Source organism: Tamandua tetradactyla, assembly GCF_023851605.1.
Source record: "Tamandua tetradactyla isolate mTamTet1 chromosome 15 unlocalized genomic scaffold, mTamTet1.pri SUPER_15_unloc_4, whole genome shotgun sequence".
NCBI classification, from domain to species: domain Eukaryota; kingdom Metazoa; phylum Chordata; class Mammalia; order Pilosa; family Myrmecophagidae; genus Tamandua; species Tamandua tetradactyla.
In genome coordinates this window covers 174,467-197,767 of record NW_027518247.1, presented here as the reverse complement: position 1 = coordinate 197,767, position 23,301 = coordinate 174,467, and the positions used below count along the sequence as shown (strand labels likewise).

Below are 23,301 nucleotides of genomic sequence, written 5' to 3'. Positions count from 1 at the left end.
CAAGGGGAGTGTCTTCTGCAATGAGTGATGCTCAATCTAATCACTGGAAGCCTTTTAAGGAGGATTCAGAAGAGACATGCTCTCTTCCTGCTTCAGCTGGTGAGCCTCTCCTGTGTACTTTGTCCAGACCCTCCATCAGAATTGTCATCTTAATAGCCTGCCCTGCAGATTTTGGACTCTGAATTCCCATGGTCATGTTAGACACTTTCATAAATTTTGTATTTGCTAGTGTTCCCTGTCGATTCTGTTTGTCTAGAGAATCCTGACTAATACATCAGCGTTCAAATTAATTACTGTAAAAGCAAGTCTTGATTATACCATCTTGTCCTTGAGTTTTTATTTGTCATATCTGTGTATTATTTTCCTTCTCTCTCTCCTTTCCTTTAAATTACTTTTACTCATTCTTCAATTCTATGCCCTTCTCCAGACCTCCCTCTCCTGTCTTTTTTATCACCTGACAAGTCTTCCTTTAGTATTTCTTGTAAGGCTGGTCTCTTGTTGACTAGTTATCTTAATCTTTCTGTATCTTTGAAGACTTTAACCTCTCCCTCAATTTTGAAGTATAACTTGGCTGGATAAAGAATTCTTGGTTGAAAGCCTTTCTCATTCAAGATCTTAAAAATATATCACAGCCTTCTTGCTTCTATGGTGTCTGTTGAATAGTCTGAATTCATTCGTATGTGTTTTCCCTTGTATATAGTAGATTGCTTTTCCCATGTTCCTTTCAGCACTTTCTGTTTCTCTTGAACACTTGACAGTCTAATTAATATGTGTTTTGGAGTCGGCTTGCTCAGATTTATTCTATTTGGAGTTTTCTGGATCTCTTTGATGTTCATATTTGTGTTTTTTATAAGGGTTGGGAAGTTTCTCCAATTATATCTTCAACTAACTTTCCCAATCATTTCCTTTAATCCTTCTGGAACACCAATAATCCATATATTTCTGTGCCCACTGTCCATCATTTCCCTATGATCTAGTTGCATTTTTCCATCTTTCTTGCCATTTGTTCTGTTGTGAACTCTAGTTCTATTGTTCTATCTTCTAGCTCATGTGTTCTTCCTTCAGCTTCTTTGAATCTGTTATCATGTGTCTCCAGCATAATTTTTATTTGGTCTACTGTATCTTTCACTCCTATAAAAGCTGCCATTTTTCTATTTAAATTGCTGTATTTTTCTTTATGCTCTTCTAGTGTCTTCCTGATATCATTTAGTTCTTCATAAATATCCTTGAGTAGGTGTTCCACATTGTGTGTCCCCTCAGGAATATTGATTTGGTCATTTGGCTAGGCCATATCTGCTTGGATATTCATGTATTTTGTGATTTTCTGTTGTGTTCAGGGCATTTGATATCTGGATATGTTTATTATGCAAGTCGGTTTCCTTCACTCTTCTAATGGTTTGTATTTACTTAGTTTTGCTGAATGTTTCCTTTTACACTTTTTTCAGTAATTTTCTGCCAAATAAAGGCCCAGATTTCATGTAGGGAATACAATTCAACTTAAGGCTCTACTATAATGTAGGTCAGGGTGCATAGGTGACAGAATGGTTGACTACCATGCAGGACACCCAAGGTGAGCTAGCACCCTGGGACCTGCAGTCCTGTATATTTTCTCCACATCTTCTATCTTGTTTCACAGAGCAGGAGTGAACTTACTCCACTCTGGTCCACCATCTTCTTGGAAGCCCATAGAGGTATTAATTGTTAAAAATGCTAAGGTATTCAACCAAAAATGAATGGAAAAAATAAACAACAAAAGAAATATACCTACAGTTAATACTTATGTAAAGATGTGAACATTGGGCAACTTTGAGAGAAAAGGGAAGAAGCAGTGGTAATGTCAATGAAAGTAACATAACTTATCATATGTACCCAATTAATGAGAAGGACACAATTCACATATCTTCTGTTGATGTGAATATCCAGAAAACTTCATTGATTTACTGCTGGAAGACTATATTGAAAAAATAAATCTGAAATGTAGCAAAATTAAATGTCATATTATATTTTCTTTTACCAAAATATGTCACTATTGATCTGTGTATTTACATGTCTAAATACATATATGTACACAGAAATATGCATATTTGCATGCATATACATATTTATAGGTATAGTTGTGTAAGTGGTTATATAAATAAACAAATATATATACACACATGCATACTTGTGTTTATATCTCTATTAATCCATATCTCCACATATACACACAAAGACACAGAGGCAGATGTGTGATGTATGTAACTGAGGGATTTTGTTCACAATATTTTAAGGGGACAAGAACAGCTTACAGCTATTCATTAAAACTATACATTGTAATGGTGTTGATGCTAGCTGAGAGGTGGAGGCAAAAGAAAATCTACCATTAAAGAATAGATATGTGAAATCTGTTAGATAAATATCATAGACAATAATGAGGAAGAAGCAAAAGAATCACATTATGGAACCATCAATAATAAGTAAAATGACATAAAATACAAAGTTAAAATTTGCAGCACAGTAACATAAATGCACGCTGTATTTATCATTGTTCTCTACAGGAACACACACACAAAACCAGGAGACATTATTTATTAAGTTCATTAGGAAGTTATGTAGGTATTAGATTGTTAGTAGTTTATTTAAGGAATTTTTACATGTCATAGCGGAGGCTGGAAAATGCATGTTCTATAAGGCAGGACAAAAAGTTGGAATTTCCAGCAGAAATATGTTAAAGTCTTGAGGCAGAGTTTTTCCTTTGAACACTCAGTTTTTGTTCTAATGCTTTCAAACTGATTGGAAGAAAGCCTTCACACATTACGGAACATAATCATTTTACTTAAAGTCAACTTATTGTAGAAGCAAATTACAACAATAAAATACTTATGCAGAAATATTTAGATCAATGTTTAACAAAAAACTGTACACTGTAACCCAATCAAGTAAACACACACAAAAAAACATAACATATACTAAAATATTTACACTCAAATATTATATTTTAACAAGAATATTTTTAAAATATAAGGCATATTCCAAACACAGGAACACTTGTCCAAGTATTAAAGAAGAATAGGAAGGGGATTGAGCAGAATGGATAAAACAAGAATTTTGGAACATAAGAAAGAAAACATAGCAAAAGTGAAGTCTTGAGGAGACAGATGCTGGAAATTCACTATGAAATGACAAGTAAGAGTAACATATTTCAGTCCCTGAGGAAAAAAACAAGTAAAAGCAAATAAAAACAAAGGTAAAACAACCAAACCAGAGCAAAACAAATTTCCAAAGACTCAACATCTCATATATACACAATTTATTATTTTAATATACTTAAATATTATAAATAATTCAATATAGCAACATTTAAAACCCCATTGTCTTATCCATTTTAGGAGAGCAATGTAGAAATGGTGGAATATTAAGAGACTTGTCTTATGGATACAATATTTTAATCTAGATCCCAGTGTGCTGAAATGTAAACTTAACCAAAAGAGAAAAAGTAGTAATGCATGAAGGAAATGAATGAGTAAATAAATGCTTGCTCCTGGTAAATTCCAGTTGTCATGGACAATTAATAGACACTACTCAAGCATTTTGTTATGCCTTCAAATGCATCAGGTATACTCACAAATTGCTTAGAATCTCCTCAGGGAGCATTTCAAAGTGACAAGTATCCATAGATATTATTCTATATCATGCTAAGAAGCAAATGAAGGAGTCAAGATCAAGGCTTTATTACAGGTAAATTGATTATTTCTCATAGTGCAATAGTTTAACAATATCCATGATATTTCAGTGATGTTTCAAGACCTAACTTTTATTCAATGACAAAGCCATAACACAACACTAAGAATTCTGATTTGTTGCTATGTGTATTCTACTACATAATTGCCTGAGCAGAATAAAACCTCCTTCTTTTTCTTTCCACATTAGTTTTTCAATTATTTTCTCCTGGATGTCAGGTCAAAATTTCAAACACGTCTTTAAAACATCATAAATTATATTCTAGTATATGAATAATGTAATTAAAAACTGAAAATAAATAAAGTCTAACTAAAGAAATAGTAACTTCTTAAAATTACTATTTTAATAAAAGAATTATCTCAGAATTAAGAGACCTCCAGTACTGCCTTTAATTTTTGATGTCTTTGCAAATTTTGTCATTTAACATCTCTTCTGTCCTTCTCAAAAGTAATTTGATATTTATTGTATACTTACATTACGAGTGTATAAGTGTGCATTAAAATTAAGATTTGTATATTCAAAAAAGATAGAAAACTATGATGAAGTAATTTATGTTTTGCATGGAACTCCAAAACTGATAAGAGGAAGTCTTTTTGTTTACCCTTACATTATGGGAAATTGGTACTCATCACAGCAATTTTTTCTTTGGCCTTGTATCATTGCAACTAAATAAGATTTTTAAAAATCACTTTTAACAGCATTCAATGAAGATTTTTTTTCTAATTATAATATCCACTGAGTATCAGTTCAATATTTGTGACATAAAAAATAGTGTGTACATGACAGGGTAAGATATCAGAAAATCACAAATGTATCAGCAATGTTTCATATCAGATAAGGATGCATTTATTGTACTTACTTTTATTCACATGCTTAGGGTACATTCAGAGACATGACTGCTGGCATGGCTGTATACATTTGTTATCAGGATAATTTCTGTTTGTTTTTACTTTTTTTCAATGTAAATATTGGTAGTCAAAATTTTTTAACCATCAATTATTTTGCCATAACCTCTCATCCTTATCTGGCACTTCTTTTTTTCAATCTCAGATTTATTAGGGATATGCATATAAATTTTCTTTGATTATACTTGTGTTTATCCACATTATATGCTTACATAGAAGAATTCCTCTGGAATTAATTTTAGATTAATTTAAGATAACAACTAGGAATCCAGGAATAGCTCAGCCTCAGCATATTTTACTTTGCCTCTTTGTTGTTGTTTAATATAGTGATTTTAAACTATTTATTAAAATAATGTTTTTTCATCAATGGGAATTTTTATGAGACTTCTCTATATAAAGGCAATGCCAGTGACCTCATTTCTTCCCAATTTTCTCAGATTTCCATATATTATCTATAGTTCTACCATGGCAAAGTGTATTTGAATTCTTACAAAAAATCTTCTACATACCAGTTATAATTGATAGTGCCCAGATACATCACATGGAAACTATTGACAATGTCAAGGTCCCTGTCAGAATAGGTTTTGTAATAAACCCGGATGGACAAACACAATCTAATGGTGCTGAATGAATTCATTCTGACAGGGATCACAGACTTCCATGGCAGGCTCTGCTCTTTGGGCTGTTCCTTGTCATCTTTGGGACTTCAGTGGACAGCAACGTGGGCATTATCATCCTCACCAAGGTGGACTCTGTATTCAAACACCTCAGACACCTGGCTCTCACTGACCTTGGTTATTCAATTACCATGGGACACAAAATGTTAGCAAATTTGAAAATACAGTGAAAAACATTGGAATCCTCTAACAACCTCTCTGTACCTAGAGATCTTACTGAATCACATTCAATGTACCAACTCTCTTTGCTTGCAGTTTTGGTCTGTAGCCCCATGTCTTAGTTTTCTCACTGCTAAAACAAATGCTAATAGATTGGGTCAAACAATTGGAATTTGTTGGCTCATTTTTGAAGTTAAGTGTATTATAAAATCAAGGACCTAGACAGGTGAAGCTTTCCTCCTGAAGGACCTAGAAAGGTGAAATGAAAATACAATCTCTTCTTATTCCTGTGCCACACAGCTAGCTTTCTTTCTTGTGCTTCTCATAAACAAACTTTCATTGTCAATAATGTCTCATGACCACTATGTGGCCATCTCCAACCCTCTGCTTTACTCAGCCCATCATACCACAAAGGTTATGTTGGGTGCTTGTGGGAATCCCCATCTCTACCGCACATTTATTTCCCTTCTTATTACCATCAAGATTTTTAATTTATCCTTTTGTGGCTACAATGTTGTCAATCATTTCTTCTGTGACAGTCTGCCCTTGTTATCTCTGCTCTGCTCAAATACACCAGAAATTGAATTGATAATTCTCATATTAGCAGATTTTGATTTGATTTCACAACTTTTAATAGTTTTTGTGTTTTACCTGCTCATCCTTGTAGCCATTCTCAGGATGCTCTCTGCTGAGGGCAGACACAAGACCTTCTTCACCTGTGGATCCCACCTGACAGTGGTAGTAGTGTTTCATGAGACCTTAGTTTTCATGTATGTGGAAACCCAGTCATATCATTCCTTTAACATGGAAAAATTGTCTTCTATATTTTATGCACTGGTTATCCCAATGTTGAATCCCTTCATCTATAGCTTGGAGACTGAAGATGGAAAATATACCCCATATAAGGGATGGAAAAAATTGTATATTCCCTTAAAGTTCACTGTAAACTATAATTTCTGTAAATTAGTGTATTAGTTAGGGTTCTCTAGAGAAACAGAATCAACAGGGAACATTTGCAAATATAAAATTTATGAAAGTGTCTCACGTGACCGTAAGAACGCAGAGTCCAAAATCCACAGGGCAGTCTGAGAAGCCGATGACTCCAATGGATGGCCTGGACGAACTCCACAGGAGAGGGTCACCAGCCAAAGCAGGAATGGAACCTGTCTCCTCTGAGTCCTCCTTAAAAGGCTTTCCATGATTGGATTTAGCATCACTAATTGCAGAAGACACTCCCCTTTGGCTGATTACAAATGGAATCAGCTGTGGATGTAGCTGACGTGATCATGACCTAATCCTGTGAAATGTCCTCGTTGCAACAGACAGGCCAGCGCTTGCCCAATCAGATGAACAGGTACCACAACTTGGCCAAGTTGACACCTGTCCCTAACCATGACAATTAGATTACAGGCTTTAAATCCTGTTTTGTATACCCACAGAAGGGATAGCAAATTCAAATAATTTCAATGCATATTGATAGTTTGCCTTTTCTGTACCAGTCACTCTTGTAAATATTGTAAAAAAAATTATGAACAAAACAGTAAGAATAGTTGCCTTCCTTTTGGGGGAGAAATGGGTCATGAACATAAAATGTAAGTAAATATTAAAGCATAATAGAATGTCTTGGGGGTGTGGTGTGTTGAGTTGTGTGTTCCAGTGTGAACATGTTCTTTGTCTTGGTCTGCATTCTGGTGGGTGTGGACCCATTGTTACTATGATCTCTGGAAGATGTTATTTCAGCTCATGCATAACACAACTGAAACAGTATGAACTTTAATTCATATTACTGGGGTCCTCTAAAAGTAGAATGAAATTGACACATACAGAGAGAAAGCCAGAGGGAAAATCTAAAGTAAATGGCACTCAAATGGGAAAGGATAATACATCACTATGTGCATTGCTGTGTGACAGAAAAACTGAGGACCAAGAATTGCCACCAGACAGCACCAGATTGCCACAGTCTTCAGGAGGAACGCTCCACCTTTCTAGGTCCTTGAGTTTGTAATACTCTTAACTTCAAAAATGAGCCAACAAATTCCAATTGTTTGACCCAATCTATGGGTATTTTTTTTAGTAGTGAGAAAACTAAGACAAGGGGCTACAGACCAAAACTGCAAGCAAAGACAGTTGGTATGTTGAATATGATTCAGTAAGATCTCTAGGTACAGAGAGGTTGCTAAAGGATTCCAATGTTTCTCTCCCTGGTTGAAATAAATTTTGTAGTGTCCCTGTGTGCATGTCTTTGTGAGTTCATATTTTCACATAAGTTCTTTCCACGTGTTTTAGCCTTCATACTCTTTCCAAAGGTATGATAGAATTTAACTCAATTGTGGTTGTAAAGAGTCTCAGGGCTTCTGAATTTTTTTCAAATTTCCCATTCCAAACTTTGAAATCCCTCTCTTTCCTCATCAGTGCCTTTATATCACATATGAGTCTATGAGTCAGTTAAAATATTATATTTGTGATTAACCAATACACAGGATCAATTCAAATATATTTTTGGCTAATCAGCCCATTATGTCTATATCAGTACATATACATATTAAGATAACTTTCTTGATAGCAGTCATAGATGGCCTCTGGTTTTCATTTTTTCTCCAAATGGTTCTTCTTGTTAAATAATGTAATTTGCTCATGGACTTTTAAGTGCCCTTATTTCTCTGAAAAACCTGCTTAAAATTTAAGTTTCAATTGTTTTGGGATTCTTGTTTAAGCAGATTTTTCAATGGAGAAATTTAATTCCTTTCAGTGAGTTGACATTCCTATATTTTGGTCAATATATATTATGCACTATATATTCATTGACATTCATTGTCTGATCTTCCTACTATGAGAGGAAAAAGGAGAGAATGCCCATTTTTCACTATGCTATATTCTAATGTAACAGGCGGGCCTCCCCCTCTTTCTGGTTTAGCTGTGCTCTCTGTGGAAAATCACCAAACCCCCTCCCCTTGCAGGCAAGTGAGATAAGGCACATTTCTAGGATAGAAACCCCCTCCCCTAGCCTTCAGGAACTGGTGAAGATGCACATAGGCAAGAGAAGACATTCTTGGGGTGGGGGCCCCTCAATGGTTTATCTCTGGGCCATTCTCAACTTAAATCAGTGAATTGTTTACCTTGTCTTTAACATGTCATATAGTCTATAAAAGCTAAGGTTGCCTTTTGTTCAGGGCTCAGACTTTCAGAGGTTACTTGGCTGAGCCCTATGGCCATAGAAAATAAAACTTGATTCCCGACACTATGGATCCTTAGTCTCAGCCTGTTATAACTTCGCAGAACATTCCTGGAGGCCTGTGGCCTCATTCCTGGTTTTTGCGCTACTCTAATGCAAGGAATTTCTGATATGTGACAACAGCTGATTTATTTGCTTTTGGGATGCAGTTGCTTCATGTCAATCTCCATATTTTCCCATAATTGTTAACATTTTTTATTTTGAGATTCCTAGGGTTTCTTTAAAGTCATCAGGGTCTAAACTACTTCCTTAGTTCACAAGTATGAAATAAATTTCCCTGTGTATCTAACTAAATTGATAAATACAATCTATCAGAATAAAAGAAAAAAGCATACAAAATACTGTCATGTGAAGTTAAATATTACCAAAGTGTTCCATCAGTTAAAAGGTGTCTTCTGGATGGTCATAAGGCCTATTAGATAATAATAATATTTCACATTTATTGACTATTCTATGATAGGTATTTTCATGTCTTAATTAATGTAATCTCACAACAGCTGTGAGGTAGATTCTATTAATATATCCATTTTTTCAGAAGATATATTGGGGCTTAAAGAGGATAAGTAATTTTTCAAAGTTCACAGAATTATTAGACATTAGAACAAGTTTCAAACACAGGTGGTCTAGTTGCAGATTTCATACTCTTAACAATTACCTTAATCACCCCTAAAAGTCTTTCTTTTTGATTCACTGATAGCATCTCAGATATTACAGAGTAAATCTCACTCCAGCACATGTCAGATTAGAAAAAGAGAAACATCATGGTGTTTAATAAAAATAGTGAATACCTAGAATAGTTTCAGATAGAGGAAATGAATTTAATAAAGACATAATTATCACCTGCTATGCTGGAGATCTACATTAGATTCCCAGACCATGCACCTCCCTACCAAAAAAAAAAGCAAAAAACAAACAAACAGAAAGTCCTAATTAATGAATTAATAAATTGACACAGAAAGATAAACAAATCAGTACATTTGGCATGACACAAACCAAAAATGGAAAGCTATCATGAAGGGTATGTGGGGGATAGTATGGGCAGGTTTATATAAATATGATGTTGGAGGGCAGGCATTACCAATAAGTTATCAGGAACATGCTGAATAACAAAATACCAGAAGGATTTCCTGCTTAAGGAAATTAAAGGAAAATATTTCTATATTGAGAAATCCAACCACCATTTAGGATTTAAGAGTGAATAGAAACAGAATTTTAAAAAAATACAATTATCAATGTATGTAGGGATATGTCTTCCAGGACTTTGCCAAGAGACATATTTCTTCCTAAAAAAAGGAGATTGTAGGAGTTAAAAGGTTGATGTTTAAGCTAAAGCTTGTAGACACAAGTCTATGAGGAAATGCAGACTTGAGCTTTCAGGGTCTGGAACTTCAATAGAAGCTGAAATATGCAGATGAAGCACAATAAGGTGTGGAAGAGACTTGCTTAAGGGAAATTAACATCCTAGCCTTAGAAGTATTTACTTCCTGGAACTTGTTTTTGCATTGTATAGCTTTTACATGCAAACAACCTTTATCACCTTTCTTGCTGGTATATAATTTTGTACTTGGCTGAAAATAAACTTGTCTGAAAACTGATGTCTCCAGATCCCCTGATCCCTTTCTCTCACTCTCATTTTACTTTAACATTCCTTAGGGTCATAGCTGCAGCAAAGAGGAGATCTGCAAGGATGTAAGGAGAGTATTCCTACCCATCAAATTGCACATCTTGGATTGTGAATGTTTTTATGTGAGTTTCAGCAATTTTGGGATTAATTTAAAGGATACTGACTCTGAACTACTGAAACAATGAATGTCATGTGGCCCACTAACCATTAGACTCTTTTTTTAAGGAAAGAACTCTTTCTTGAGCCAATATTTGTTGAATAGTCCATTATATGCTTGGGAAAGCACTGTTGAGTGATACAATGGGGGAAAGCAGATATATTTCATGCAGTTATGAAGCCTGGACAAGACATGTGTCTAGGTTTTTTCATTCATAAAGAATTAATTTGTGAAAGATAACTCCCAGTGATGTACAGTATGCTTGATATTGTCATGATTCATGTAAAATCCAAAATCTAACCCCACAGTGTTTAGACAGATGAAAAGGGAAAACATAGAACTCAGATATATCTCAAACTAAAAAATAATAAACATCTCTAGAATGCCTGTATAATTTGCCCTTGAAGGAGCTCCTGAAAACAAGACAAGGGGAAAATAAGAGTGAGGAAATTCTAATGGTGAAGCTTGAGAATGTAAGTTAAATATTATCTTTGGTACAAGAAGTGGTTTATGATTCAAGATAACATGTAATGATACCCCGTGTCCTTTATAATCCCAAGTGTCAAATTTATCTTCAAATGATTTCTTAATTGGGAAACAGAATCACTGGGGAAGAGGAAGATAAGGAAAATGGAAAATTAGTACTAGATACATCATTGTATTCCCTGGATAGTGAGTAACAAATGGAAAGCTGAGCAGGAATGCTATGAGATAAAGAGGTGATAGAAAAATTTTGGCAATGGATAGTGTTGATGATAGCACATATTGTGAATATAATTAATAAGATTTAATTGTACACTTGAAAGCAGTTAAAATTGGATATCTTATGTTGCATATATGTTACCACAATAAAAATAAAAACATATATTTTAATTTCCAGTGTACATGAATGACATACCCTGGATCCCTAAGGGACATGATATTCCCAATTTCATGCTATGTTTTTTCTATTACCACCATGTCTTATATAAGCAAAAGTTAACATGGTATTTACAACCAGTCTTACTTGATGAAATGGATTAAAATATGTTGCATGATACATTCTCCAATCCCCCTAAAATGTGTGAAATAATATATGTAATTATAGTAAAATATAAGTACAGATGTATATGTCTATTTATATAATTAATAACTCAAAATATTGACTAATCACTCAGGCCAGTAGAAATCCATCAACCCTAGAGTAGGCAAAATGCAGTGTCAGTTTTTATTCTATCATTAAAAAGTTGGTATTTTAAAAATTCACCTCACCATGCAATTCCTTGGCATTCACATTCATCACTGATGCCATGAAACGTATTGCTTATTTTTAAAACTTGATTTATAAGTATAGCAGTACAAGGATTTTTCAAAGTTATATTTTCCCCAAGGTTGATAAATGTTCATGTACTTTTGTCTAACTATAAAGAAATAGAATATTAAACATGAGTAAATATGGTTCCTGCTTCTTACAGGACTAATTTTTTTGATATCAGATGCAGAAAATTGACATTTTTCCTAGTCTTGCTATTATGTTAGATTTATTGAGCAGCAATTCAAAGACCATAGAATTAACCTACTGATAGTGTAAAATTCAATGTTTTTAATATTTTCACAAAGTTGTACAACCATCACATAATCAATTTTAGGACTGTTCTAGTTTGCTGGTTGCCAGAATGCAACACACCAGAGATGGATTGGCTTTTAATAAAAGGGGATTTATTTTGTTGCTTCTTCAGAGGAAAGGCAGCTAACTTTCCACTGAGGTTCTTTCTTACGTGGAAGGCACAGGATGGTCTCTGCTGGTCTTCTCTCCAGGCCCCTGGGTTCCAAAATCTTTCCCCAGGGTGACTTCTTTCTGTAGCTCCAAAGGCCTGGGCTGAGCTGCAAGTGCTGAGATGAGGAATGCCGAACTGCAAGGCTGTGCTGCGTTGCACTCTCTCATTTATCACCAGCCAATTAAGTCAAACGTCACTCATTGCAGCAGACACGCCTCCTAGCTGACTGCAGATGTAATTGGCAACAGATGAGATTCATGTACTGTTGGCTTATGTCCACAGCAACAAGACTAGGTATGCTCACCTGGCCAAGTTGACAACTGACTCTAACTAACACAAGGACACTTTCATTGCCCCATAAAGAAAGTTCATCCACATTAGCAACCTGTCCTCACTTCTCAACATCCTTCATGAGAACTAGGTAACCAATGATTTTTCTCTCCATAGATTTGCCTAATCTGAATATTTAATATAAATGCAATCATAAAATATGGTCCTTTGTGACTGGTTTCATTCACTTAGCCTGATATTTTTAGGTTTCACCATGTGGTGGCAAGTATCAAACTCCATTTCAATTATTGAAATGTATCACATTTTGCTTATCCACTATTCAGCTGATTGACATTGGAATTGTTTATTCTTTGTGACTAGTATAACTGATGCTGTTATGAACATTTTTGGACATGTGTTTGCATGAACATATATTTTCACTTTTCCTGGAAATACCTAGGAATAGAAATAATAGGGTATTTGGACACTTCATGTTTAATTTGTGAAAGAACTACCAGACTATTTCCTAAAGTGACCAAATTAATGTACATTTCCACCAGCAGACTATGAGGGTCTCAATTTATCCACACCCTCACCAACAATTTATTACTTTTATTTTTAATTCTTGTCATCTTAGGAGGTAAGAGGTAGTATAATGGTTTAATTTGCATTTCCCCAATGGTTAATAATGTTGAGAATCATTTCATGTGCTTACTGGATACGTGTATCTCTTAGAGGTAGAAATAGCAATTAAATCCTTTGCTTGAATTAAAATTGTGTTATTTGTATTTTATTTTTTGGCACTCTGCTTGCTGCTATAAGCTATCAGTCAGAGAGATTAAAACCTATTACCATCTCTAGAGGAGGGGACTCATTGCATGGAGGTTAGCAAAGAACACAACAGAGCCTTTCACTAGGAGCAGTTCCAACCTAGTCTGTGATTTGAAGTGCTCAAGGCTACTTGCAAAAGCACAACTTACCCAGGAACTGGATGGAACAATGTTTACTCATATGGAGAAGAGACAAAGCAGGGTCAGCTCCAATTGTTGACATCAGTTCTGCATGGCTGACAAGTCTCAGCATACAGCATATGCAGGTATATGGATGATACAGACTTCTTGCATCTTAGTGTCCTCCCTGACAGGAGCATATATACCAGCAGGGGTGACCTGGGTGTCATAAAACTTACATAGTTTAGCCAGATTGTCTTTTGTGAAGGTTTCATATGCTAAGGGAGAAAGAATGTACAAGTTGGTGGTCACTCTCTGGTAGGGGATTTGTATATCCTCGAGGTACTCCTCAAAAGGGAATCAACCCATATTTACCACCTCAACCTAGGAACCAAACTAATACAATCCCACAATTTATTTGTGGACATTTCTCCACTGTAGTGTTTGTCAGTGTAAAACCAAGGACCCAAGATTGCAGATTTGTCCAGAAATTGGGAGCTAATAATCAAAGAGTGGAAGATAAACATCCAATAGTGATTAATAAATATACTCTCTTCAACAATAGTTCTGACGCCTATACTTAATTTAGGGTTTTAGACTTAAAGGATGACTTCTATTGCACCCCATTAGACAAAGACTCTCAAACATTTTTTTGCCTTCTAGGTGGAGGAAAATGACACAGGAAGCAATATTGTTAGATTGTATTGCCTTAAGGTTTTAAAAATGCTCCAACTCGGAGCTGACCATGGTCGCTCAGCAGGCAAAGTTCTTTCCTATCATGCCTGAGACCTGGATTTGATTCCCGGTGCCTTCCCATGGAAAAATAAATAAATAAATGCTCTAACTCTTTTTGGACAAGTCCTGTCCAGAGGTTTTCAAGGAATAAAGCTCATGAGGGACTTTTTCTCCAATATACAGATGAATTCATGAATTCATAGAAGGATCCTGTTTTTTAATCCATTCTGCCAATCTATGTCTTTTGATTGGGGAATTCAGTCCATTAACATTTAGTGTTATTACTGTTTGGATAATATTTTCCTCTACCATTTTGCCTTTTGTATTATATATATCATATCTGATTTTCCTTCTTTCTTCACTCTTCTCCATACCTCTCTCTTTGGTCTTTTCGTATCTGACTCTAGTGCTCCCTTTAGTATTTCTTACAGAGCTGGTCTATTGGTTACAGATTCTCTCAGTGACTTTCTGTCTGAGAATGTTTTAATTTCTCCCTCATTTTTGAAGGACAATTTTGCTGGATATAGGAGTCTTGGTTGGCAGTTTTTCTCTTTTAGTAGTTTAAATATATCATCCCACTGTCTTCTAGCTTCCATGGTTTCTGCTGAGAAATCTACACATAGTTTTATTGGGTTTCCCTTGTATGTGATGGATTGTTTTTCTCTTGCTGCTTTCAAGATCCTCTCTTTCTCTTTGACCTCTGACATTCTAACTAGTGTCTTGGAGAATGCCTATTTGGGTCTAATCTCTTCGGGGTGCGCTGCACTTCTTGGATCTGTAATTTTAGGTCTTTCATAAGAGTTGGGAAATTTTCAGTGATAATTTCTTCCATTAGTTTTTCTCCTCCTTTTCCCTTCTCTTCTCCTTCTGGGACACCCACAACATGTATATTTGTGCGGTTCATATTGTCCTTGAGTTCCCTGATACCTTGTTCAAGTTTTTCCATTCTTTTCCCTATAGTTTCTGTTTCTTTTTGGAATTCAGATGTTCCATCCTCCAAATCACTAATTCTATCTTCTGTCTCTTTAAATCTATCATTGTAGGTATCCATTGTTTTTTCCATCTTTTCTACTTTATCCTTCACTTCCATAAGCTCTGTGATTTGTTTTTTCAGTTTTTCTATTTCTTCTTTTTGTTCAGCCCATGTCTTCTTCATGTCCTCCCTCAATTTATCGATTTCATTTTTGAAGAGGTTTTCCATTTCTGTTCGTATATTCAGCATTAGTTGTCTCAGCTCCTGTATCTCATTTGAACTATTGGTTTGTTCCTTTGACTAGGCCATATTTTCAATCTTCTGAGCGTGATCCATTATCTTCTGCTGGCGTCTGGGCATTTGGTCAGATTTCCCTGGGTATTGGACCCAACATGTTGAAAGATTTTTCTGTGAAATCTGGGTTCTGTTTTTCTTATCCTGCCCAGTAGGTGGCGCTCATGGCACACGTTTGTCTCACGTGTTTGGAAGGGATCCCCCCTGGTCACTGTTCTCCATGGCCTGGGGATTTCTGATCCAATTCTCTCAGTTGGTTCGGGGGGCCGTGCATGGTGGGGGCGCCAGCCTCCGCAGCTTGAGGGGACCCTGTGGCTCCTTTATTAATGCCCCTATTGGTGTTTGGTTGGACCCAGTCCCTCCCACTGTCGGAAATTCCCTCTTCTCCCTGGAGTGGTGCCGGTGGCCGGCAGCCACGGCCCGTGGAACTCGCCACCGGACCAGGAAGCCACCCGCGGGGGAGGGGCGCCGGTTGCCAGCCACCGTGGCTTGGGTAGCTCTCTGATCTGAGACTCGTAGCCGGTCCAAGAAGCCGCCCGCAAAAGAGGGGCGCCGGCCGCCGCGGCTTGGGAAACTTGCCTCTCTGAGACCCTCAGCTGGCCTGGGAAAGAGGGAGGGAGGAGCTCCAGCCGCCAGCTGCCATGGCTCGGGGAATCGCGTGCTGCTCAGGAATCTCACCGCAGCAGAGCCTCGCAGTCAGTCTAGCCAGTCCAAACTGTGGGACGCTGTGTGTCCATTCCCTGCTGTGGCCCTGGGAGCTGTTCTGCACTGTTTCTGTTCACCTAGTAGTTGCTCTGGAGGAGGAACTAAGACACGCGTACCTTACTAAGCTGCCATCTTGGCCCCGCCCCCCCAAAAAAATATTTTGTGGTATTGCTAATGAAGCTTGAGTTGTAAAGTCACTCCTCAGTCTGAACCACTGCTTTGTGAATACAATGACCTGATTTTTTATCTTTACTCTTGAAAACTGGAAAAAGTTTTAAATATTTTGTACCACTTCAAACTCAAGGAAAGTTAAATAACTCAATAATCCTAGTCAGGGAGTAGAGAAAACATTATCATTGAAATCATTTTTGTTTTCAGGCAGTGATTTCTCTATGAACATATCCTTGAACTCTTCCAAATCAGTTGAAGAATGGGGAAAATAATTCATTGTGTTGGTTTCTAGTCCAGGTTCTAGCCCCTTCCCCCTCTGCAATAATCCAACTGGTACCTCTGCAGTCCTATATATATGAATCAAGAAGCAGTTAGGACAGAGTTCTTACTCCTTATTTGCATTTCTGTGTTTTAGGACATGAAAGACTCTACTGCTAATTAAAGAAAAGCCTTATATATTTTTCCTTAGCCCAACCTATGAATGCTTATGTTTCGTAAGGGAAATTAATGTATTCTTCATTTACAAGAAAAAAATGGAAATAAAATATTTATACTTCAAAGTTGCTGTGAGGATTAAATTACAATGCAATATATTTACACATGCATAATATTCTGTCTGTGCAATCATGTTTAATTTTCAAATGTTACCACAATCATTTGTCAGGTCATTAAAATTTTTTCAAAATTATGAATTTAAAAACTGCCATTTCCCATCATATGTATATATATATATATATATAATTTTGAATATTTCCCTCTTATTTGGCATTTACTTTACTTCTTAATTTTGAGATCATAAACAATGCAGCAAATGCATCAGTAGGTATTTTAAAATATTTTCTCTTATGAAATATAATATATATATGCAAAAAGCAATAAATTTCAACATACATTTTACAATGAATTATAGAACAGATTCCAAACTTTGGTATGGGTTACAATTCCACAATTTCAGGTTTATCCCTCTAGCTGCTCCCAAACACTGGAGACTAAAATGATAGTCATACTCATTTGTTTAATTCTAAATCCTCTGTTTTTAACTTTTCCTTCTATATGATCTTTCTTCCAATCTTTAGGGATATTTGGGTTATGTCCATTCTAACTTTTTTTATGTTGAAAAGAGATGTCAACAATAGGGGGTAGGGTGATAGATCTTATTGATGTTCTTGGGGAGACAGGCACCTCTAGGTTTCAAGAGTTATCCTGCCTTAGAACCATCTGAAGGTTTTAGTTTTCTGAAAAGTAAACTTAGTGCATGTGACATTTATAGAATCTTAGATAGACCCTGTGTGTCTGAGTTTTTTTTTTCCTTTTTCTTTTTATTTCATTTTCTGAAGTGGTGCAAATGTTCTGAAAATGATCATAAAAATAAATAATCAATAATCTGTTCTAAAATAGTAAATCTCCTAACTTGGCAAAGGATGATTACTTTTTTTTGGTGAAGAAAGAGACAAAATCCTCTTTCTTTGTAGTTTGAGGAAGGAAATGGAGATCCATATGGTTTAAATGCTCTGATCAATGTTTTAAAATTACTGGATGACATAATTTGGGGCTTCAACACACATGGGCAAAAAAATACTTTTCAATATCCTTCCACCTTCTAAAGGTATTTTTCAAATTACCTCTGGTAGCTCCCATAGCTGCTATGGGGAGTATGGCTCATATTAGTATTTTTCATAAATTTGAATTGTAAAAGAAGCATCTATAGTCTCCAGAATATACCATAGCTACCTGCTATCCATCAAGATTCATTTGAAATACATGGATCATCATATTTCATCACAACTATTTTTGTCCATGATCTCAGAATTTAAATTCTACTTATATCCCAAAGCTATATACCTTATTAATCACACTAACATGTTCTTTTGGAACAATAACAGAGAATGTATAAATGGACCTTTTATTTCCCAATGCAATAAATTTCTCTGTGATTTCTGTCTACATTGAATTATTATTTCAATTATTATTACTATGCTATTATTCAAAAGCTTTAATATGTTAAAATTTTGATAAAATTTTTCAAATAAACTTAAAGGCATCATTGGAAATGCATCTGCTATTGATATTATGGGGCTGATTTTATTTTCTCTTTAAGTTGTCAAGGTATCTATACACAAATTTCTTTTTTTGTTAGACTAATACACATTCCAGCATCCTTAAATTTGATCATACTGAGACAAAGATGAGAATAGAATTGTGCTGCCCTTTTTCTTTTTCTTTTTCTTTTTTTTCTAGCATGGGCAGGCACCAGGAAACTAACCTGGGTCTCCCACATGACAGGTGAGAACTCTGCCACGGTGTCACCATCACCCACCCTGCCTTTTTTAATAGCAATGTCACTCAATTTTTACATAATCAACATAATATTTCAGATTTTTTACTCATTTACCATCAATGAATTTGTTCATCATCAATGAATATTTTAATAATTCATTAAATATTATTGTGCTCTTTTTTCTTGTGTGTTGAAAGTATATCTGGCCATCTTCTTGTCTTCAAATTGAATGGTTATATAATCATTTAGTGTCATTCACTATCTTGGTTTCTGACAAGTTTATTTTAAAACAACTGCAGTGTAATTCATTAAATGACAATTTAAAAAGCTTGTTCACTTCTACTTTCTTTAAGAAATGTAATCAGACTTCTGTTTTCACTTTAGGAATCTAGAAAATGATTTGCTCTACTCTTTTAGCGCATAAATTTTGATATTCTGCACAATCACAAATTTGCTGGGATCCATCATATAGCTAAGGACACTGAGCAAGCAATCAACATAAGTATTGAACAGTCAGTATTAGCATTCTACTTTTAGAAGATGGAGGAAAAACCTGGAGAAATATCTTCTCTTTAATGGAAGTGCAAATGAAAGACCTAAAGTTTAGGGTGGATTAGACAGAATATTTGACAAATCACATTGTATACTGGAATAATAAATCCAAATTTAGTGGTACACTTTGACTTAAATGTAATATATATGAGCTCAATGAAGGCAGAAAGACTAGTCATGAATTTAAGCTACATTGATTCAAGAATTAAAAATTAAAATAACTTTTGATTAGATGGTTTCCATGGAGATAAAAAAAAGAATTAAAAATTAAATGAGGCTTCATAAATCACAATGTTCCAAGTTACTCCTCATTTTTTAGTCCACAGGTTTTTACTCATGGGGGTTATCACCATATATAGACTAGTTATCTCTTTCTTTTTTTGTAAGTTTTGAAAGGTAGGTTGGAAGGTGAATCATAATATCTCCTCAATGTTAGTTGCATTTTCTTTGCAGACCAATTTTAGGAATACATTATATGATAGTCAAGAATAAGAAAACTCATTTGACACTCTTTTTTGCTCATGAATACCTTTGTTTTTAAAGTTGCCAAAATGTAATATACTAGAAATGTGTAGGCTTTTAGAGTGGGTATTTATTAAATTACAAGCTTACAATTCTGAAGCCATGAAAATGTTAAAATCAAGGCACCATAGGACAATATTTGGACATCTCTATGGCAAAGAGTATGGCATCTGCTGTTCTTTCCATTTTCTTCCGGATTTCCTTCCTGCTTCTGGCTTCAGTAGTTTCATTTCTGTTTTTGGTGTCTTCTTCTCTCTGCACCTGAGCATGTCCTTCTCTCTCAGATTCTCTGTTTTCTCTCTATTTTTGCTCTTATAAAGGGCTCCAGTAACAAGATTAAGACCAACCTGCAAAAGTTTTTAAAAAGTTCCTAATGCTTTGCCATTGAGATTGTCTGTATCTTGTACCTTCCACAGAGTTAGTGGTTTGCGGCTTTGGTCACGATCCCCCGCAATGGGACCGCCTGACCTGCAGCCCGTCCTCCCCGCAGAAGCAGGGGCGAATAGAACTCTGGGTCGCTGAGGGGGTTCAAGCTCGGGGGTCTGGGTCGGGAGAGTGCGCGCAGGGGACCACTGCGGGTCTGAAGGACTGCGAGTCAATTAAGGCTTAAGGCAGGGTAGCTTTAATGTTGGTAGAAGTTTAAGCCATGACCTCCCAGGAGCTAAAGACCCCGAGGCTCAGGGAGCCCCGGAATATATACAGATCATAAGGGGAGGGGTCGGGGCGTGACGGAGAGGGAAGGGTAGCCAAACACACTGAGGGGTAGGATCGGGTGATGGTGACGTAGGCTTGGATTACCTAGGTTGAAAAGAAGCGGATGTTAAAAATAAAACGACAGCAGGGCCAGAGATGAAAATAACGCCACAGTGGTTTTTTAAATTTTTTACTCCCTAGAAAATAATAATTATTTTAAGAATTCAAGGTACCCAGTTCCCAGGGGCTTAATTATGGTATAAAGTCTCATCTCTTTTCCTTATATGTAATGCTATCTTCAGGACCATGAAGGAAATGTGTGTCCATCAGCATGGTCACTAGGTCTAGAATCAAGTTACTTGAAAATGGAAATGAATATTTTTCTGAGCAAAAATTATTCTAAAAATGTGTCTAATTCACCTCTTCTATTTAGAAAACTTTTTAAAGATCCCATATGCTTTTAGCATAAAATGCTTCTTTTTTCATTAAGAAATAATTGATAGAAAATTATGACAATATCATTTAAACATGAAACACTGGATAAAATTTATCAGTGTGAGAAGGAAGGCAGACTTAATACATGGTACATATTTTCCTTATTCTTTCCCTCTTTCTGCCCCCTTCCTCTTTCTTTCACATCAATTTCCTTCATGGAATCTAGTAAAAATAACCATGGAGATACTTCATAAATGTCATCTTCATTCTAAAGTTTGAAGTAATGTGTCTATGAACTGGTCATAAGGAGGTCATGGACAGGTGAACTCTCTCTGCTCAGGAAAGGAAATATATTCTTATGAACTTTCTATTACATTTACCATAATTTATTTTTCTACTATTTGCCTAGAACATGTGGGAGGATAATTTTCAATAGTTTCATATTCTTCTTTAATCTCTGGGGCAGGCAAATAATTCACACATTTGTTATCAAGTAGAAGAGAAAACCTAACCCAGGACCATTCTTTGTTCCTATTTATTTAAATTTAGTCCAAGAAAATGAAAAAATATTCCAGGTTGCATGACTCCTAGCCCAATCTTTCTTCATGAAATGTTCATTGCACACACGTGTGAGTTCAGGTGTGTACTCTTCCTGTAATCTAGGATCTCACACTCCCCAACAGTGGGAATACAGAGAACCTTACCAGGGTAAATTTATGTTCCTGACATAATGGACTAAAAATGTATTTATTATATAGTATCACAATAGGTATATCCCTGATTGCACAGAACTCAAGTTTTTCAGGGAACAAGTGTTAATTTCCATGTGATAAATACATCTTCAAATCCAGTTCAAAGTCCATCAAACCACCTAACCTAATAAAACATCACAATTTTGTTTTGGTATTAAGTATAGAGAACCAGGTAAGGCTTCTCTTAATATTAAAATTATTTTTAATCAGTGGGCTTCACTGATGCATTTCACATTTGGAATATTGAAGATTGTGTTTTTCTTATAGCTCATAAATGCAGTGTTTATATTAATATTCCATTTCTCAGAAATTAATATAAAATAATTTTCCCTCCCCACTAGTCTTTCCCTAGCAGATAAGTAAAAACATGCATACATTTTCCTGTACCTGAAATATAGTGGCTAATGGAGAAGGGAAACTGCAGCACCGTATCAGAGTTCATTCTCCTGGATTATCAGACCTCCCTGAGCTGAGATCTTCCTCTCCTCATATTTCTTTTCTTCTATGGCGTCACAGTGATGGGAAACCTGGGAATGACCACGAGACCCAAGTCAGCTCTCAGCTTCACACCCTCATGTACTTTTTCCTTAACTACTTGTTCCATGAATGAACTAATTTGTTTATTGTACCACTTTCAATGAGATCATCAGCATTAGATCATCCTTATCTCCTATTTGTCTATTCTTATCACCATTCTGAGGATATGCTGTACAGAGGGAAGGCACAAAGCCTTTTTCAACAGTGGCTCCCACCTCACAGCCATCATTTTCTTCCATGGAACAATCCTTTTCATTTATTGAAGGCCAAGTTCTGACTATAGTTGGAAACTGATAAATTGGCCATAGTATCTGTACTGTAGTGACTCCCATGCTGAACCCCTGATCTACAGCTTGAGGAACAAGGATGTGGAAACAGCTCTTAGGAAAATGGTGGTCTCCAAAATATTTTCTTACAGAAGATTTCCTTTAATAGGACTCAGAATTCCAAAATGTGTCATGGTTATGGAGTAAGTGGGTTTTAGCATCAGAGTGGAGATAAGAGTAAAATGATATGTAGTTATGAATGAGTCTGATTCACATATTTTTGTGCCTTTAAAATCTGCAAGAGTAGGATTGAGAATATTTCTAAATTTCATCCCCAAGTTTGCTTTACTTCAATTTGTTTTTTTTAACTGGATTTGGGAAATGGCATTTCCAACACAGATGCATTTAGTTTGCTGAAATACTTACATAAATCTAATGAACAACCCATGACAATTACACTTAGTTTCAGTATCCTTTATTGAAACATGGCTCTTTTCATAGTTCCATTCTTGTTTTTCACAAGTTACATATTTTTAATCATTTGTAACATCATTTTATCAATAGAGTTTTTCTGGTTCTCTTCAAACTTTTTTTTTTTATTTCTTATCTTCATAGTTTTCTATAACCTAAGTATAGTGGATCAATTTGTCTCATAACTCATAAGTGTACTTCCTAACCGCTGCTCATAATCTTTGTGAGAGTCTGTCCTTGCAGAACCATCTTTTCCCAACATGCATAAGCCACAATTCTAAATTCAGTCCCAATTAATATGCACCAATTAATGCTTTGTACTTCCATTTTCCTTCATGCAGTTTCTATATTTCATTTACTAATTTTAAAGAAGATTTTCTCCTTCTACCAGTAATGATTTGAGCAATGCAATGAACTTGAGTTCATGAAATCATGGTTGATATTTTGACCATGATTTCTTTCATTT

The 23,301-nt window shown here is 35.6% G+C and overlaps 1 pseudogene; it reads left to right on the top strand.

Moving 5' to 3' along the window:
- The first annotated feature begins 5,224 nt into the window (after positions 1-5,224).
- Positions 5,225-20,291, top strand: LOC143672800 (olfactory receptor 8K3-like; annotated as a pseudogene).
- Positions 20,292-23,301: the final 3,010 nt, after the last annotated feature.